The 21,746-nt window shown below is 43.9% G+C and overlaps 1 protein-coding gene across 1 annotated transcript in view; it reads left to right on the forward strand.

The window, feature by feature from the left end:
* Positions 1–21,746, forward strand: part of LOC311056301 (uncharacterized protein) — a 109,715-nt gene that overhangs the window by 65,346 nt on the left and 22,623 nt on the right. The gene's annotated exons all lie outside the window — the stretch shown is intronic.

Raw genomic sequence — 21,746 nt, forward strand, 5'->3', positions numbered from 1 at the left:
GCATTCATGCCATCAAAGCAGACTAAAGTCTACATTGACTTTAACCAAACTGAATTGAAATGAATAACAGAGAGGAATATTCGTGTCTTTGTCTGTATTTGTCTGTGTGCACACAGATTTGAGCCACGATTTTAACTTTTATAAAAAGATTTATCTGGGGTCCCAGCTATGAGAAACCTTGATTGTAAAAGATCCTTACAAACCGGGAACATTTATTTTTTTCTCCATGTAATTCATTATCCTGAGTACACACAACGCAAATATTGCGTTGCAATAAAGCAACATAATTCTTCCCCGCAAATAAAAGCATCAGCCGGTATGAATGAGGCATCGACTATTATGAATAGTTTGATGCGAAATAGTCTTTATTTGTCACGCAGAATAATCATAGTCAGTTTATTCATCACATCACAGGTTTTCAGCTGTGTGTGAAATTCTTCCTTTGTTTTTTTGTGTGCGCTCCATCGTTTTGTAGTGTTCCATGAAACTAGAGAGAGGATAGCTGTCTTCAACAGGGGTCTTCTATGACGTAATCTATGAGATCTATGAGAGAGTAACACAATTTTATACAATATGTAGTGGGGGGTCCCTGCTTCATCTTTCTCTCAGCTAAGGGGTCCTTGGCCTGAAAATATTTTGATGACCCCTGCGGTAGAGTGAGAGACCAAAGGGAAAGAGATTAAATTAGCACTCGTGGTTTTTACTGTGTGCAAACAGCCGGCGGGTTCATGTGAGTTATAGTGACACCTTGTAGGGAGAAGCCCCTCTCGTGATGTCATGATCTGAATGACTGAAATGTTTTTCAAGTCCTCTTTCCCAAACAGTGTAATGTGAGAAGTGTACGTCTGACAGTGTAATGACTTGTATAATAGCATGCGGGCCATACTTGTCTTTGGCTGTGACATGTCTTTCCTGAATTATGTTTAGAAATGTGAAAGTGATCTGTAGACAGACACACACACACACACACACACACACGCACACGCACACGCACACGCACACGCACACGCACACACACACAACATTGCAATGACACGGTTATTATCACATTAAAGAAATACAATGGCATTCAGATAGTCATGCCCTCCTTCATTCCCACGGACAGTAAAGGTTGAGTTATTTGGGTAAGAGGAGCTACCCCATGTTTCACTGAATCCATAAACCAAGTATTCAGCACCAATTATAGGTTCATGGATTTACAGTTCTCAGTCGCCACGACTGAATTTCAGACATTTGGATTCCATTCAAGCCATTATGTCTTCGTTGAAAGCATGTGGCGCAATGAAAATAGCAGATCTACAAGCCCACAACACGTCGCGCTGCGACGTGTTGTGAGCTTGTAGATCTGCTATTTTCGGCTATCGGTCATTTTACGATGGAAGAGTATTTGAAATGGTCAAACTAGCGATAGAATACTTATACTACAAACATGAATGGTCTCAGAAATTTCATAAAAGCAAAAGGTCAAAGGGTCAATCTGTGATTTATTCAACTGGTTGGCTCTGTGTAGAATGATAATACCTAAACATCATTACATTTTCAAGTCATGAGATTTTATTTTTGCTTTATTTCATGTAGGTTGATGTTAACATTACAGTAGCCATTGGTGGATGGGAGTGCTCATGGAGTGCTAGTGGTTCCCAAACTTTGGTCCGTCCTGCTGTGTACCATTTACTTGTTTAGATTGTGTTTACGGGGTCAATTGAGCTACTGGGTTGTGGGGTACAATATATTAAATACATGAGAAAAATATGTACTGTATTTATTTTAAAATGACAACCGTGGCACTTTTTTTAATATAGTTTGTGAAGAAGCTGTGTTTTTCATTATTGTTCTATTTTTAAGATTATGTGCATGATCAACTGACTGAGAAAGTTGTGCCAAAGTAACACTTTTTCGGAACATGGTTTGTGAATTACATTATCTAGAAGTCCAACAGTTTTTGCTTCTAGGGGTGCAGTGGTGCACAAGAACCTGGCATATACAGCTTTCAATAGAAGTATCGTTCTATTGAAAGTTTTATTTTTCTGACCGCAGCCCTCCCCTGAACATTCCTATAGGTGACCTATGGCGCTTTTGACAGAAAGAATACGTATATATATGTATACAGCACAGTACTCCATTCCTGCATGGCAGACAGCATGTCTTTCAGCCTTTTCCAGAGGCTCTACGGAACCTTAAGACCTATCGAAACAGAGATGCTACAGAAAATAAGAGGATGGGTTGGGTTGTTGACTTTTCTGCACACACACACACACACACACACACACACACACACACACACACACACACACACACACACACACACACACACACACACACACACACACACACACACACACACACACACACACACACACACACACACACACACACACACGTTACCTACATGACAAAAGAGCAATAACAACCAAAACATACTGAACATACCACACAAAGGAGAAGAAAGGAGAGAGACAGCCAGGACACATTCCTCTACTCCAACCATGACCCATTAAGGGAAATTAGAGTCCTGCATTAGCAAATGAACACATTCCTCGTGTCACAGCAGCAAGCCCCGACATCATCTAATGTGAACACAAGATGGATGCTCGTTATAATCCTTCACAAACCTGTTGTTTTTGTCCACGTCTCTTAGAAACAACAACGGCAACACTGTTAAGTTTAACGTATTCATATCTTGGATTCAATTACAAGTCGAGTTATATTTTTCAAATAGAATTAAAGGTTGGGTAAGTGATTTTCTTTTGGTTAAAATAAGTGTTAAATAGCTCTATATTCTGATAGTACGTATTGCTGTATAGAGTGTTTGTTCAGTAACAGGAGTCTCCATGTCTCTCCAGCTCTTTATTCAATAGAAAATAGATTTTCGGGTCAGTATATCTATTTTATCCAATCAGGATAGAGAACTCAGACAGAATACAGATTAAACAAGTGAAATTGGAAGTGAAGACACAAAGAAATGAGCAGACAAAATTGCAACGGGAACACTATAAAATTGATTGATTTATTGATTGACTATACAATTGAAGCTGATAAATGGGTACTCTGACGACTCTCTCCTGATTGGCTGACATTTTGTCACCTATACCTGAAAATGTATTTTCTGTTTATCAAAGAGTTGGAGAGACGGGGAGACCCCTGTGACCCCTGTTACACTCTATATCCCAATATAGTGCTTTAACCTTTCAACAAAAACCTTTTTGTTTTAGCCAAAATATATCACTTACCCATACCTTTCAGGTCATTTAAGGTTAGTGACCCATTAAAACCGGGAAAGCATCTGTGTCATTTTAGATTTTTAGTGTTGGCTATTCATAAATAGCAGATATACGAGCTCACATCGCGTCACTTCGTGCATCTGTTTTTGAAAAATCTTGAAAATGAGAACTACTGATTTAGGGCACGGCCACAGCGCAGTTTAATCCTACCTATGAGGGTGGATTCTGCCAATGCTTTTCAATGGGAATGGCGTAGTTTTATGGTCCTGCGTATCTTTCTGTGTGTCGCGCACACCTTGCACTTATGCGCTCTATACGCCACGTCTATTTGAAGCAGATACTAAATGCTCGAGACAGATGCTGCTTTTCCCCCTCTGTCCAATCGGGTGAGTCGGAGGCGGACCGTCCCAAGACTCAGGAAAACGTAATTGAGCAACTGCAGGCTACGGGGAGGGTCCTGAAAGTGAGTGGCAGGTGCGTCACTGGTTATTGGGACAGAATGCGCTGCAAACTACTCCGTTTTTTAGAACGCTCTGGCTGCAAAAAACAAGGCCCTTAGAAGGCATTTCTAGAATCCGTCTCAGGTCTTAATGTGTTTTAAGAGGAAAATTAGATTGGTAATTTAAAGTGACTGATGTGTAACAATTCAGGAATGACAGTGAAACATTAAACTCACTTGCATCAGAGTACAGCATGTTAAGATAATGTAAACACAAGTGACTGATGCCTGGTCATATCAAATACAATTATCCCTTATTTGTGTTGGAAGAATCTGTCTGGGCTCCTGGAACCGCCAAGTTCCGTTGGAATCTGCCCAACTTATACCCAACATGATGAATGTCGACGCTGTCGGGGCAGACAACCTCTCATCTCCATAGTCTAACTTTATTTTCGTAAATGAACGCCCGACTTGATCATAGTATAGCGTCACACAAAAGTAGCAGATCCGCAAGCGCAAAAACGCGGCGCGAAGCGACTCGTTTTGAGATTGTAGATCTGCTACTTCTGATGCTTTTGAATTTGAATCCTGAAAAGTAACAGGACATATGAGGTTTCCACACCGACAGAGACGATGTGTATATATATATGAATATACGTTTTCAAGGGAAACAGACAGTCTAGTTTAAAACGGTTTCATTCCACTGGCGTCCGGAGATGACGGTTTCTCATAGGATTTGAGTTGAATTTCCACATTAACAGCATTGCACACATTTATCATATTAAAGCTGAATTTATGTGTGTGGTGCCTGCTGTTATAGAAATACTGTAGAACGGCAAGGAAGGGTCCATTTGGTTTCATTTGTACACTGTCAGAGCTACAGAAATGTGAATGTTCCTTTTTGGTTTGGGGAACTATCAGTCATTTTGCTGGGGACCCTCTGGAACCCCCTCAAGGACCCCCGGTTGTCCCTTGACCACAGTTTTTTGGATTGTCTTGTGTACTAATGCAGGAAAGATGTTGCATAAACGCATTGGATGTGAACTTCCATAAGGACTCTCTCTCTGCACAGCACTAATGCAGGACAGATGCAAGGCATAATGCATTGCAGGGGGGGGGGGGGGGGGGGTATTGGGGGGGCTTTAGCAGTACAATGGGGTATTGAAGGCCATGTCCTAAAGGTTTCCTACACAACTAGATCCTGTTTCTGCACTGTTTATGGACCTGTCTGATAGTCTGCCCGGTTCTGCGTCAGAGCCTGTGCATAGATAGTTTAGATAAGTGCGCCGCACACTTTTCGCTTTTGCTTACACAGGTGAGAGATATCACAATCTCACATCTGATAAGATTGTGTGTGTGTGTGTGTGTGTGTGTGTGTGTGTGTGTGTGTGTGTGTGTGTGTGTGTGTGTGTGTGTGTGTGTGTGTGTGTGTGTGTGTGTGTGTGTGTGCGTGTGCGTCCCTGCATGTGTGTGTGCGTGCGTGCGTGCATACATATGTTAACGCACTTGTGCAAGCGCGCGTGCACGTGTGTGTATGTGGAATATTTCAGGGTTGTAGTTATACCTTCTCACCACATGGGGGCAGCACTAGGATGTTTGATTTTGCTGGTTTGTAATTCAGCCACAGTGAAGGTATCCATGGGCCTCCCCTCCTCTCGGAGTTAGCAGATCAGTGATGTACTGTGGGGGCTAATCTGTTTGGGGGTTTAAAAACAAAAAGTACAATTTGTTAAATCAACTCCATATCTCTGTACTGTAAAGGAACATTTTCTGTGCTGCTGGCTCTGTGCATATCAAAGATTGTTTTCCCCCCAGCATTTCTTAGTAGGGAGGTGCAGAGACCCAGAGAGACAGCAAGCAGCCTATGTCCTCCTTGTCTTGAGTCTTCTACATGTTGACACTCGCTATGAGGCACACACTTCAAATTCCTCTCTGCTAGTGTGTGTGTGTGTGTGTGTGTGTGTGTGTGTGTGTGTGTGTGTGTGTGTGTGTGTGTGTGTGTGTGTGTGTGTGTGTGTGTGTGTGTGTGTGTGTGTTAAGTCAGTTTAAAACACTTACACACACTGTATGTTGACAGTTGCTCCCCCTCTCCCTTTGTCTAATAGCCGCACCGCGGACCGTTGTGAGCTTGTAGATTGACTGTTTCCGGCGTGCAACTAAGTAGTATGATACCTTTACTGTCTCTCCATACCTAAGTGTCCAGTCAGTGCACTCTGTGGTGCGTGATGATGTCAGTGTGTGCATGCATTTAAAAGGCCAATTAACAAGGAAAGACAAAGGATACCAACCATCAAGCCCATATTCAAGTGGCGCCAGACAGCAGCCCCAAACAAGGCTGCTAATATAATACATTTAGCACATTTGCTGGTGGTGAAAATGTGAATTTCCCCTTTGGGAATTAATAAAGTGTATCATCATACCTCAAGACAAATACAAAACTTGTTTCTGTCATAATAGAGACTACATCAGTCATGTTTGTCTTTATTAAAAATCCAAAATTGTATTGTATTGGATAGTTTCTTTTTTTTAATGTTGAGGTATTCCTTCGGTTTTTACACAAGGCAGAGCACATGCAATGTGTGGCTAATCCAATCGCATGTGAATAAACGCAGACTTTCCATTGAAAACCAGCCAATCAAGTAATGATGTTCTCATGAACAGTGGCTGAACTCTCTCTGTCTGGTTGGTCATTCAGAAGAACGATACATTCCTTCAGCAACAAAAAAAAAGACAACAATCCCACTGTCCCTTCAGTGTGGGACTATAATGATGCAAACATTAGCTGCAGCAGAAGTTAAGTGACTTTTGCAAGCACTACTGGCCCATCGCGCATCATTTTTTTAGTACCCTGTCACTTTACAGATAAGGCCTGTTTCTGAGAATTTTGTCACACGGCTCTGTTCCTTTAAGGCCAGGACCACCTTGAACATTTTAATATACCCACTTCTAGTATAAATACAACTAAAGAGGCAAACGAGAGAAAAAACTCCAGTTACATCCTCATTGCACCATCACACAAAACCTTTGGTTGTTGATATTTCATCACAGCGAGTGTGGGAACACCCATGACGTTCAATGTCCACATGTGGTGTGTGATGCTAACATTTGATATGGTTGCTAATGAAGGATACATTCAATTCTAATGTTCAAAGCCAAACAGTATCACCCTGCTTCTCAAATAACTGAATCTCTGAAGACATTGTGCAAACCGAAACCATCTTGAGCCCAATGTAGTGGAAGTTTAAACCTGCACCCTCTATCTAAATGGGAGACGACGAAGACTACATTGAAACAGCAAATCATATCTTTGAAATTCAAACACTGTAAAAGTGTCAACATCCATGACAGATCATTTAACATGTATATGAAAAGTAAACTGCCCACCCCCGAGCCATATCAGCTCAACGCTTGAACAAGCAACTCTCAAATCAGCCCTCAAATTTACAACTTCAAACTGTCGCTGATAAATCAGCACTTAATAGCACTGGAAAACTTGCTGTGATGGAACCTCCACCTCTCTCTCTCTCTCTCTCTCTCTCTCTGTCTCTCTCTCTCTCTCTCCCCCTCCCCCCTCTGTGATTATGTATTTGGAGAAGTGTTTGGCAACCTCGTTTCCTAGCTGAAACACTCTCAACTTATACAATGACCTGATAAACGTGAGATGGTTAAGTCAAATTTGTAGGGTATTGAATGTAATTAATATGTGCATGTGTGTGGCCGTTGCCAACACCGCAGGCACACACTCAATCATCAACAAGTCCATAAAACCATATTTAAATCTACAATCTGCAAGATTTATGTCTGTTGTTTCCCTCTCCTGGTGGAGAGAGGTAATGTGAGAGGTTATGTGTATATATATATATATAAAAAACATCACATGGATGCACCTGGGACGTATCATCAGTGTTGTAGCCTGGGGTCGACGGGTGTTTCGGGTCTCGCAACATACACCCTTGCCCAGTTGACCCAGCCGGGGTTGATCAAGCCCTGACTTACGTCCCAGTAGCTACCCAAAGGTCAGTCCTCTTATAGGGCAAGACAGGGCCACTCAATCCGCTTCTCCGGATCAGGCTCTGGCACGTGGAGGGACTATAGGCTCTGTGGATGGCCTCCTGCCCATCATGTCCCTCCTTCGTCTCACCAGGTCCAGGACCTGAGCGTTGCACCAGACTCATCCGCTCCAAACATTTCACTCCGGCGTGATGTGTCTTGGGCCGTGGTGGTACTACAGGCTCCACTTGCGGCTTGCCTGGAAGGCCCTCCTTAAAGGCCTCACCGTGGGTTTGTTGGGCTTCTTCCTCACGGAAGACACAGGCTGGGGGGCGTTAACCCATACTGCTCCCGTTTGCCGTCTACATTCCGGCCGTCAACCGCCTCTTCGGTGGTCACCAAACTATTCCTGGTTGTCACGTAGTCTATTCCTATGAGCCACTATAAATAGAATAACAAACAAAAACACATACATATATAGCTAAAATCTAAAATGACACAGATGCTTTCCCAGTTTTAATGTGTTAACAAAAAGTCATGGTATTTTTTCTTTAAAACCTTTAAAAGTTCATGGTGATACTGATAGACATCGGTTCCATTGATCCGAGCCGGAACCCAATCGATTGATCATTAAAATAAAACCATGCCCTGAAAACGCACGCGGCTGTCTGACCACTTTAACGGCCGCCGTGTCAAGTGGTCAGACAGGTGTTTTTTTCGAACGCTTTGGAGAATTTCGAGTGGGCCCTGATCACAGAGAAAAAAGGTTGAGAACCACCGGTGTGCAGACGAATAGCTTCCAGGAAACATCACCTCATTTTGTTGGACTGCGAATACAGCAAAATAGACCCAGCTAGGAAGTCAGCAAAGCGGGGAAACAATGGAGGAACAAGTGGATTAAGACGTTGTCCTCTTGTCCCCCCCTCCCCATAGGTTGTATTTCCATGGCGTAGGAAGGTGGAGTGGGATGGGAATGTGACATGTCTGGGAATAGTATAATCTGAGAGTGGTCTCCGCTCGTCTTTCTCAGGACTCACACAGCCCGACGCCAGTGAGTGTCCTAATGGTCATTTCAAACAGAGAGAGAGACAGAGAGAGAGAGAGAAGGAGAACAAAACAAATCTGTTGAAATCGTCCTTTCCCTGCCTTGCAGATTTCATTTGCAGTCATCGTTTTCGGTTTGCCAGGAAATGTCGCTTTTTTCGCAGGCGAGGAAAGGAGAGACGGTTTTTAATTCTCTAAACCGGTGTAGCCGAATGGACCCTCCAGGGCCCGTAACTCCAAAAAGCGTACGAGCAGAACCAAATGGACCACTTGGTTCCGCTCGTACTCTTTCGGAGTTACAAAATGGATAAATTAACACTGAGGATTGCAAACGTCCATTAACTCTCGGGAGTTAATGGAGTTTGCTGTGAAGGGGACGCGTTATAAAAAGATGCAGAGACAGCCTTTTGCTTGAGAGGGATTAGTTCACAGACATAAACAAACATACACACAAGGGCACCCGGGGTTGCCGTAGTGCCACGGACAAACGTTTTGGCAAGGGGAACCGTCGGAGAGAAAAGTGGTGGAGAAATAAAGACACAAAGAGGTGACAAGGGAGAGACAAAAGAGAGCGATAAAGCAGCCGAGAGAATTAAAGGGGGAAAAAAAGAGAGGCAGGCAGAGAGAGAGAGAGAGAATCAACAGGGAGAGAGAGAGAGAGAGAGAGACAATAAAGAGAGACACAGAGAAATTGGCAGAGTGTTGAAGATCTAACCAGGAAACGCTTGCCCCACGGGCCAGGAAATGCATCATCCCTGTGACACAGAACCTGCCACGCCCACACACACACACACACACACACTTGTGCGTGTGTGCGTGCGTTAACTCTCAACTCTGTCATGTTCCTGCCCTCACAGTGATACGCTGCTCCCACACACACACACACACACACACACACACACACACACACACACACACACACACACACACACACACACACACACACGCACACACGGGCAGTGTTCTAACATCCTGAGTAGTTCTGTGTTTGTGTGTCACTGCCTGCTGCTCCCTATAACCGCTCTCCTCTCTTCATAGCAGGTAAAGAAACACTCTTTTAGTCGTGTGTGTGTGTGTGTGTGTGTGTGTGTGTGTGTGTGTGTGTCTGTCTTCTGAACTCTGTCCTTTCAAACAGCTCTTGACCCTTTTTATGCGTTTATGATTCTGTGTGTGTGTGTGTGTGTGTGTGTGTGTGTGTGTGTGTGTGTGTGTGTGTGTGTGTGTGTGTGTGTGTGTGTGTGTGTGTGTGTGTGTGTGTGTGTGTGTGTGTGTGTGTGTGTGTGTGTGTGTAAATCACTTTGATGTTTGTATTGAAGTGGACTTTTCGCGTTGTATCACAATGTGCTCTGGGAAAGTTCTTTTTTTGTATTAACCGGGGGTCTGGGGGCTCATTAGCATTGCTAACAAACCCTCTTTAAGTCAATGGATACTTCTGACCACCCCACCACAGTGACCAGAGCTACTCATTAATAAGTGCTGCAACTATTGATTATTCTCTTAGCCATTAGTCTATCGATTACTTTTTTGATTCATCGAATAATCGAGAAGCGTTTGTATTTTTTTTTTTTACATTTCTGAATCGATCAACCACTTAAGCATTCTTCATCGCAGAAGGGTGTCGTGCAAAAATAGTCGTGCAATCTATAAGCTCACAACACGTAGCATCGCGGTGCGTGGTGAGCTTGTAGATTGCCTATCTTAACTATTTCTCAATTTCTTTGACATTTCCGCCTATAATGACATGCACACACTAGGGATTGATTATGCATTGATTATTTTATAAAATTATCGATTATGAATTATTTATTATTATTGGTTAAATTGATGTGTTTGATTACCCCCACCCATTATCTATAGAAGCCATAGCAGCATGCATTGTTTGTGCTTACAGGTCTGATCAACTATTTTTAGGGCCCCTGAATGTGATGGGGATCTGTGCCAAGTGTCTGACACAGGAAAGTAATGACAGATAACAAGCCGTTCAAATGCCAAGACGCCTTTCATCCCTGCATTGTTTGGACCTCTGCACAATGAAACCCCTCAGTGTTCATTTACCCATTACATTCGTAACGGCCATTTGGTTATATGTGTGTGTGTGTGTGTACACACACGCGCGTGTGTGCAAGTGCATGCATGTGTGTGGCCTTTAAAGAGGCCAGAGGGGCAGAGAAGGTGGATGGGAGAAAAAATGGGAGTAGGCCTATATTTTAACCATATACATACATTTTTGTTAGTTTTGCTTGTTTTCATTTCACACGTGCTTTGGCAATTTAAACGTATGTTTCACATGCCAGTAAAGCCCATTCGAATTGAAACGAACAGAGAGAGAGAGAGAGAGACAGAGAGAGAGAGCGAGCGAGCGCAGTTGAATGGAGTGGAGGAAAAAGGAGGTGTGTGAGGTCTCTTTGTGCCTCCAACAATCCCATCAGCCTCTCTCTCTTCCCACTTGTGCCAGGAGTCTTTTCAGCTCGCTCCCTCCCTCCCTCCCTCTCTCTCTCTGTGTCTCTCTCCCTCACTCTCTCTCTCTCTCTCTCTCACTCCTCCCTGAATACTGTCCTCCCCAGCTTCCCTTGTATGTGCACGTGACATTAAGTTGTGCACACAAAGTTTTGTATTTTAGTGAGAAATAAACGACACACGCACGCACACACACACACACACACACACACACACACACACACACACACACACACACACACACACACACACACACACACACACACACACACACACACACACACACGTTGAGGGAGTGAAGCCATGCTGAACCTTTTGTTGCTCAGAACTGCATCATGGGAGCTGGACCCCCACACCCCCTCCCTGCCTGAAGAGGCTGAAGCGAGGCTACACAGTATAAACTCCAGAGTGTTAATTTAACTCAGAGGGATTCAGATCTCCACGGCGAGATGTGAATCGTATGGTCTGAGAAAGAGACCGCAGCGAGGGAACGAGGGAGAGAGGAAGAGGAACGTGTGAGTGTGTCTTAGTGTGTGTGTGTGTGTGTTTGTTGGGGGATAAGCCTACCCTCTTCAAAGTACCAGTGTTTTCCTCTGCTAATTGATTTTATAGGTCAATTACTTATTACACACTGGATTCTGCAGCCAGCAGGGTGCTCTGTGTCTGTCTGTCTGTCTGTCTGTCTGTGCGACGGTGTCGGGCAGCCAAAAATTCAGATCTAAACGCTCGCGATGCATCACTGGTGAGACGCAGCGTGAGCTTGTAGATCTGCTATATTTCTGCAGCGCAACGCCGGCATGCATGCAGTGAGGTATAAATCAGGCTCCGCTCTCTCTCTCTTTAGCCCACAGAGTATATGACTGACATCCACTCGTGTGTAAATGAGTCTTATGGGGGGAGGGAGGGAGGGAGCATACTCCCCCCCCCTCCTCCTCCTCCTCTTGGGGATTAGCACGAGCTCCTTGGTCTATCTGCATGTGAATGGTGTCCCCTCCTCCCCCCCCCCCCCCCCCCCCTCTCTCTCTCTCTGTCTCTGTGTCTCTCCTTCACTCTTGCTCTCACACACATCGGGGAAAGAGGCAGCAGAAGAGTGAGAGGCAGAGAGTGAGAGGTAGAGAAGGAAAGAGAGAGTGAGTTTAGTGAGAGAGTGAGAGAGAGAGACAGTTACACCTCTGATCATTGTGTGGGATCCATCACTTCTTCTTCTTCTCCCGCCGGACAAACTTTTCCCAGAGAGGAGGAACGATAGCAGAGGAGGACTTAGGAGGGGACGTATATTTTGTTGTTCCCCTCCATGCCTGTGCTGCGTGCGGAGCGGCCTTCTCTCTCTCCGGGTGGCTGTGAACCGTCTTGCCGAGGAAGCTGTGGGGAGAACTGTTGTGTTTTGTGAATGAGAGAAGGTAGGAGTTACTATACACCCCCCCACACCCCCGCTTTTTGTGTACTTGGTGTTACCCGGGCCGCGGGTCTCGGCGGGCTGCGTTCAATGCCCTCAGCTATAACAATGAGGCCCTGACAGGATCGGTCCACTTCAGCACGGGGCGGGAGGGAGATGGAAGATGGAAGGGGGGGGGGTAGAGGTAGGGAAAAAAGCTTCTGTCTTGTCTCAGTTAGCATGCACTTTCTTAGAGAAGAGAGGAGCAGAATTTAGATGTTCTTCAAAGTGGGGACCGCTCCTTTTGAGCGTCACATCTCAGAAAGAGGCCCGGAACAAAGTCAACTCAAGCCCGGGTGTTAATTGATACATGTTTGAATTGTCAGGCTGTTGCTATGCAACTGCCCCCCCCCTCCCCCCTGTTTCTTTTTTTTTTTTTTACAGCAAATGTCCGGTCACACGGTCACAGACACTCTGAGGTGCTCTTTCTCAACCGGTGCAGGCTGGGGACCCAGATGGGGGTCCGTGAGGTCTTCTGACAGGGGAGGGGGGGGGGGGTCACCAGACAAAGAACAGAATGCTGTGTTGTTGCATGCGTTGGTTCCTGACTGCAAAACCCCAAACCACTTGTTTTTATCAGGATGACACAAGCTGTGTGTGTGTGTGTGTGTGTGTGTGTGTGTGTGTGTGCGCGTGTGTGCAACTGGTGTTGCAGCATGCATGGCACGCATGCGGTGTGCTAGCGTGCATGTGGTTTCTGCCCATGTGCTGCTGGAGGTTATCAAAGCACAATCTCAGGGGCTGATAAAACTTGTAAAGAGTTTGCTGTTCAGAAACATATCCCTGAATGTTATCTTGCAGAAACACAGGCAAGCTGCAGCCTAAAGATATATAGCGTAGTTCACTTGTTGCTGTGTAGTGTTGTGGACCTAATTCTCCAAGTTACTCTATTCAGTCGGTGATTAAATGCTTCATGTTATTGGATGGTTGCTTTATTTGACAAACTAGTTTGGAGGATTCGGTTATGTTTAAACTGTAGGATTCCATCATAGTCTTTGTGTTTGATGTGTTTCGTTTCAAGGATCAAACCCTTTAGGCCTAGACTAGATAAGATGTTTTTATTTCTTTTTCATCTCTGGTACATTTACCTTTTCTAGATATACTATAGGTATTGACAAAATAGACATTCTTGTATGATTCTCTAGTTGTATTTACTTGTAAATGGTGACATTTAGCTGTCCTCTGGTGCTTTGGCGTCCCCAGGAATCACATTTAGGGCAGGCGAGATTTTTTTTTTGCACCCCCACTATTACCCCTAAAAAAGAAATTTCAACTCAATCGAAAATCGGCGAACGTGGCCGTTTTCAAGATGTTTTGGCCATTATCTCTGGAACGGAAGGTCCAATTTGCTCAGTTTGCTACGCAGCTTGTTGGATGCGTGACTTTGAGGACATTAAGCACGCATGACACACCTTTTCGGGTTATTTGGGTTTTCTAGGGGAGGCGAGATCTTAGTTCCCTGCCTCTACAGTGGGTACGTACGCCACTGCTCTGGGGGTCCTCAGGCCTCACGTTGAACACCACTTGCTCTAAAAGCACCTGTTGAGGTGCGGTCTAACCTTGCACAGCGTATGATTCATGATTCACTGGTAACGTTCAGGTTGAGGAATACGCCCAGCTGGTGATGATGATGACACACACAGTTTGATTTGTGCTTTGACATCTGTGATGATGCCACAACGTGACAAAAGGTTTCTTTTTAAGTTTTTTAATCAAGCGTGATGTGAGTCAGCTGGACGATGCTTGAGCATGTCGTGGTTGCTGTTTTGGCTGGTATCAGACGTTGAATCACTCTCCCTTGTTCTCTCTGTGTAGTTTGTTCTTCATCTCAGTCAAGCCTAGCCCCCATGTGTGACCTCACTCTCTGCTGTAGGTCTCCATCAGAAGCTGATCAGGAAAACACCTGTGGTGGAAAAAGTACTTTTTTTTTCATCAAAATGTACTTAAATTACCAAAAGTAACAAAAAGTACTCATTATGCAGAATGTCCCATTTCAGAAGTTTTCAAATCTTTTGAAAATAGCAGATCTACAAGCTCACAATGCGTCGCGTCACAACGCATTGTGAGCTTGTAGATCGGCTATTTTCAATTTTATTTTAAGTGGCCGAAATGCATACAGAGATGAAGTGGTTAATGTGTGTTTTGTAATACTAATTCAAATCTACAAAGTAACTTGTAACTAAAGTTGTCAAATAATTGTAGTGGAGTAAAAGTACAATATTTGCATCTGAGATGTAGTGGGACATACTCCCAGTAAAAGTACCTCAACATTTTACTTAAGTAATACACTTGAGTAAGCCACTGGAAAGCACTTATGTTGTTAAATTCAGTGCAAGATTTTGCTGCTTGTACTTGTATATAAGTTAGTGACAAATATAACTTTGCTGTATTTTAATGTCATTTGTTGAAAATAAAAGAAAGCTTATGGTAGGTAGTCCATTATAATGGCACTGATGTGATCGTCTTTGTTCACAGAAACATGGCACTGTGCGTCTTACAATTGTTTATGTATAATATCCCACATTCAAGAAACTAAAGCTTAGTCTGTTGTTGATGCATTTGTAAAGTCTCTCTGGATATGGATAATGGTAACTAAATGTTAATTGAAAATGACCCTAGTGGATTTGAACTGGCTGGTGCATAACGATTTGCATAATGGCACCATTTGGAGAAAGAAAAACATTTAAGGGGACCTGTTGTTTACAAAGGATCACCATTCACACCTTCCAAATGCTCCGAAATGATGGCTTTGCACCTCCCGACCCCCTGCCTCTCAATTCAAATGACAACATTAGCACCTCTAAAGAACACTGGGAGAGGCTCATTTGCACAATGTTCTGCCTTCCTGGGTGTTGATCTCTTGAAAATGGGTTATTTAACCATTTTCAACCTGGTGTCCCTATTTTGGCCATTCCAAATTTTCACAAAAATAGCTGATGTGATCTTGTAGATGAACTATTTTCACACGACAGACGACACTGTCATACAATTAAGTGCCTGGTTAACTTGCTTGTGTCTGAATTATTCAAAGTGTTTAGCATATCTCAATACAACATAGACAGAATTCTACAAATGTTTTACACGGCTGGGTTGAATGCTCATTTCTGATTGGTTAATCACAGCATTCTGCCGTCTGTTACATCTCGAATTCTCGATTGCAGACACAGCTGTGATCAACAGTAACAAACCGTTTACTATCAGCTCAATCACAACACCTGTAGCAACTGTAGAATCTAACAGACTATTTTCTTTAGCAGAAGCAATGGAATCCTTTTTTAAATCAATGAAATCATGTTTGTTGTTATACTTTCTGTCAAATAATTGATTAGTTTATTAAGTAGCCATGTAGTAAGAGCATTAATGAACAATAAGGAGGTCATTATTGAGACATAAACCCCTTCAGGGTGATGATACAAGACCGGCATCACCCTCGTCAGGGTTTATGTCTTAATAATGACCTCTTCACTGTTCATTATCGCTTATGAAACTCACAACTTCAAAGCATATTTCATTGTGTTGAAACATTTTTAATCTAGTTTTGGGATGTAAATGAACACGAGCTAACTTTCATTTAATGAACTCACATCAAACTTGGTTTGAAGCTTTCTCTCTCTCTCTGCTGTCTCTCTCTCCACCTTCACGTTAGAATAGTCATTTACCACATGAACCAGGGCAAACATTTGTAGAACATAGTTGATCTACTGTAAAAAGCTGAAGAGTGATTTAGTGTAGACTAGGGAAAAGGGATTGGGGCCTAGTATAGGTCTCTGGGAGCTATGCTCCGGTCAATGAAGTATATAGGGTGGTTAGACAGACAGCAATAAGTGAAAAACATACAGTGTATACCCAACACAAATGGCATTGCAGCTTTCATATCGTTGCTGTCGGGCAGAAGCCTCTTATCTCCATATTCTAGTTTTTTCGTAAATTGACGTCCTACTTGATCAGCGTCACACAAAAGCATCAAAAGTAGCAGATCCACAAGCTCGAAACGAGGCTCGAAGCGACACGTTTTGAGCTTGTAGATCTGCTACTTTTGATGCTTTTGAATTTGAATCCTGAAAATTTACAAGTTTTGGTTTTCCACCCGACAGAGACGATATTCAAGTTGGGTCTTTGCAGTGTTAAATCGAAGATGATTAGTTTCCATATGATTTATTTAGTGGATGCTCTGATCTAGAGTGAGGCAGGAGGATATCATAAATAGGGATGCCACGGAAAAATCTTATTTTTATAATATTTTGTGGCAGTCTCCAAATTCAAATTTGAATAGTCGAAAAAATCTTCATCAGGTCAGCAGAATATTCAAATTAGAGTTTTAGCAGTTACATGATATCCCTAAAATCATAAAAGGACACATCACAACATGTTGTTGCTGTTGGTGAAAGCACGCGTTGTTGTGGAAATATTGAACCTGGGGGCTGCAGCAACCGCAGTATCAGTGTGTATAACCACCTACACTGTAGATTCGAACCCGGGTCTGCTGAATGGGAAACCAAACATACCGCTCAGTCAGAGGGGAACCCCCCATCCCCCACCCCCATCCCCAGACAAGGCTACTCTGCTACAAATATCTCCATAATACGATGTGTCAGAATGACAAAACATTCCCCCCTTTTAATGTTTACATTGCAAGGTGAATCTCTCTCTCTCTCTCTCTCTCTCTCTCTCTCTCTCCCTGGTCTCTGCAGCGTTTCGTTTGTCTTCCCTGAACAAACGCAGTGTCTGTCAGTGTGTCTTGTCTCTTTCTCTCGGCAGTCCGGGGTCTCGTCCTCCTGGGATGCTTGTGTTTGTCTTTCTCATGCATCTCCACCACACACTGCTCCGCTCTGCACATAGTGCTGTGTGTGTCGCAGCTTGACCGCGTGTGTGTGTGTGTGTGTGTGTGTGTGTGTGTTCTAACTTTTGTCTTACATTTTGGTTTTCTTTCTGTCTCGATATCCTTGTCTCTTCCTCCTCACTCTCCATTTGCTTCTCTATCTATCTGTCATTTCCTGACACACGCACGCACACACACACGCACGCACGCACACACACACACACACACACACACACACACACACTCACTCACTCACTCACTCACTCACTCACTCACTCACTCACTCACTCTCTCTCTCTCTCTCTCTCTCTCTCTCTCTCTCTCTCTCTCTCTCTCTCTCTCTCTCTCTCTCTCTCTCTCTCTCTCTCTCTCTCTCTCTCTCTCTCTCTCTCTCTCTCTCTCTCTCTCTCTCTCTCTCTCTCTCTCTCATTCTGTCCTGACAGCACCAATTGGTTCATCAGGATTAGTCTGCTGTTGGAGTTGAGTATTTATAGCTGATCAAATTATAGTGATGGCCTATGACTTTGACTTTAGCCATGCAGTGTATGTGTGTGTGCGTGTGTGCGTGGTGAAAGACAGGCTGAGCCGGATGGCAGTATCAGACGCTTACAGTAACAGAGGAACTAGTTGAGACATGGTAAATGTGCCAGTCACATACACAAGCGCGTGCGCGCACACACATACACATACACACAGAGGGCTTGGTTTCACAACTATGGTCAATCCACTGCAAGCGAGTGTTTTCTCACCCCCACCCACTCTCTGTCTCTGTCATGACTTTCCAGTGAGACAGCATGACACTTCATTTGTGTGTGTGTGTGTGTGTGTGTGTGTGTGTGTGTGTGTGTGTGTGTGTGTGTGTGTGTGTGTGTGCGTGTGTGAGTGTGTGCGTGTGTGCGTGTGTGTGTGTGTGTGTGTGTGTGTGTGTGTGTGTGTGTGTGTGTGTGTGTGTGTGTGCGTGCGTGCGTGTGTGTGTGTGTGTGTGCGTGCGTGCGTGTGGTGTGTGTGTGTGTCTGTGTGTGTGTGTGTGTGTGTTTGTGTGCCCACACGGAGGTATACAGTAGCATTCTCAGGGTGATTTCCAGAGCTGACCAATAATCCTCTTAAGGTAGCTCTCCACCAAACAGACCGCTGCAGATTACTATAGACTGGCAGTCGAATGAAGTCAGGAGATCAGTTGGTTGCTCGGTCGGCTTCCGACGCTTGGCTACAACTTGCGACCCGACTCGATAGTGTACCCACTACTACGGCCATTCTACAGCAGCTTTCCAACGCTTACCGCCTCCGACGTCGGTTGCGGTGGAGAGCTACCGTTACACAGACAGTCAGACTGACAGAGTGGTGTCCTGGTGTGTCAGTTTGCCTAATGACACTAAGAACAGGTGTACTTACATTCACTGTGATTTCCTACATACATGCATAACTACATACCTACATACTTACATACATACATACCTACATACATACATACATAACATATATACATGCATACATGCGTACCTACATACCTACATACCTATACATACCTACATACATTCATATTGCATACTGTTGCTGTCAAGCGGAAATGTGTGTGTACACATTTCCGCTTGACAGCAATAATATGCTGTATACACCTGCCTGTAATAACCTGCTTGCTGTCCAACACAAATAAGCGCGCTATCTGTGCCTTATCTCACCAGCTAGAGACGGAAGTCATTAGCATAAATATGTTGGCACCAGAGGTAACTGTGATTTTCTCTTCCTCTTTTGACAAACGACCTTATATTGTCTCTCATAACATCATATCCTTCTTAAAGTGAAACCATCACATTTTTCAACATTACCTCTATACATTTACTGTAGGGATGGTGTTCCATTGGCTGTCATAGCGCTAAGTATATAATGTGTCGCTGAAACATGTGCTGCAAAAGTTATACTGAAAAGTAAAAAGCTGCAACATTTACTTGATGGTTGTCAAATCCAGCATGCTCTTTTGGCAAATGTATATATGCCTGATTTCCAGACTGCTGTATGTGGCAGTCTAAACTATGTCGACGGGGCTAAAGACTGACTTAAGACAGCTTAGACTCTGATGAATGTGCGCAGACGTTACGACTCTCATGATTTGGCCGGGTATGTTGTCATTTTGATGAATGTATGTCTCGGTGTTAATCTAACATATATTATATACTTGTGACGGTGTACTGTATTAGCTTGAGTGCAGTTGGCTAGTACCGGTACATATCCCATAAGCCGGAGGGACAGGAGCATTGTAATTGGCTAGTTATGCTCCCATAGCCCAGTGATGCCAAAGCATTCTTAAGTGGGACCACATTTTATCTGTGTATTTGTCAACAGAATATGGTGGTCGTGGTCCTGTGCGCTGCTAGCTGAATGGACTACTGGAGTATCCTGAAATGAAGTTAATTGTGGTGTGCGTGTTACACATTGAACGCCAGAGGTTAATCTCATAATGTACCTACCAGTGCCAAGCTCTTTTTGTTGTTTTTTTGTTTTTTTCATGTCGTCATAGCCCCCGCTAAATCCGTTTAAAATCCGCGTTCATTTGGTTCGACACAAACACGGGATCCGTGAAAAAGAAAAACAAAAAACTCCGAGCCGATCCGTGCCGCCATTTTGAAGTTACAGGCGAGAACGTTAGACAGGACGATGCGGTGAGGAAACCCACAAGGGAGATAAATCGATTCTAAGCTGACGCCCAGACAGGAAACGGATGCGAGCGAAAAAACCGGAACCAGTTTTATTCCGTTTCCGGTCGGCCCCGGAACCGGAAATGGGTCGAAAAAAATTCCGGAATGTGCACTTTTTCGATTTAACATGGGAAATGCGAGTCGCGTAGATCTACGCGACTGGCACACTGCGGCTTTAAATCGTTTGGCGTAGATCTACGCGATTGGCACGCGATGTGTTAATGTGTCTGTCCAATGTTCTGTGATCAAATCTGGCACTTGGACTGTGTCACATGTCATCTCCTCTATACCTTCCTGTCTGTCTTCACTGTAATGTCCGGTAATTAAAAGTAATGAAGTCATGTCAAAGAGAGAGAGAGAGAGAGAACGAGAGGGAGATTGCTGTGGCTTTGGACTTCAGACTTCAAAGCTAACTGTGTTTCTTCTGCCTGAGAACACCACATACCACAGCACCTCACAACACACTCTGATAGTTAATATATTAAGGTGCACGGATCAAAGGGACAGATGGTGTGTGTGTGTGTGTGTGTGTGTGTGTGTGTGTGTGTGTGTGTGTGTGTGTGTGTGTGTGTGTGTGTGTGTGTGTGTGTGTGTGTGTGTGTGTGTGTGTGTGTGTGTGTGTGTGTGTGTGTGTGTGCGTGCGTGCGTGCATGTGTGAGAGAGGGGGGAGGAGAGAGAGAGTGAGAGAGAGATAGAGAGAGAGAAACAGGATTGATCTTAAGAGTCAACGATCAAACATGCAGTCTGACCTTTGTGTGTACAGTACGGCTGTGTGTGTGTGTGTGTGTGTGTGTGTGTGTGTGTGTGTGTGTGCGCGCGTGTGTGCGTGTTTGAGTGAGTGAGTGAGAGAGAGGGAGAAAGGCTGCGTGTGTGTGTATGTGTGTGTAATTGTGTTCTGTTTTTCATTTAGTTCCATCTTGTACCATTGTTACTCCCTACACAAGAAGACCACATGGTTTCTTCTCAAAGGTTCACCATGCAGTAATAATAACGGTTATTCCATTTGCATTCTCAATACAAACATTACATATACATGACATTACATGTGTGACTACGTCATGCCGAGTAGAGGGTGTGTTTATGTGAGAGATGTTGTCATTCTATATGCATTCTGGGTTACCATGACAACACAACATACAGCACCAATACATACGAAACAATCAAGTAAACTATGTCATGTTTGACGGCCAAACCTTTCACGCCTATTATGCGGCTTTTACACACCATATAAATGCATACATGTGCCTGTGTGTACATGCCATTCTCTCATATTGACTTTCTATTATAGTGTAAACCACCCGTTAGTCTTTTAGTGGGGGAGTTGTGTGTGTGTAACCACCTGGATTCGAACCCAGGTGTCCGGGAAATCAGATCGATGAAATCCTCTCCTGAGGGAGTATTTTTGGCTTATGGGCTCAGGCAAGGCTTCTCTGCCCCCACACACACACGCTTAGACCTGTACTAGTCCATTGGTTCTCAAAGTGGGGTGCATGTGGGGGGGTTCCAGGGGGTCCCCAGCAAAATGTGTTAATATGGCGTCACAATCATTGCAACCACTTCAACCTTTTATACTTTGGCTATTCAAAAATAGTATTTTTGAAAAATTGTGAACATTGTGCAAATCTTTGAATATATAGTTTTAAAGCGA

The sequence above is a fragment of the Gymnoscopelus microlampas genome, assembly GCF_963454915.1.
Source record: "Gymnoscopelus microlampas genome assembly, chromosome: 11".
In the NCBI taxonomy this organism is placed as follows: Eukaryota; Metazoa; Chordata; class Actinopteri; order Myctophiformes; family Myctophidae; genus Gymnoscopelus; species Gymnoscopelus microlampas.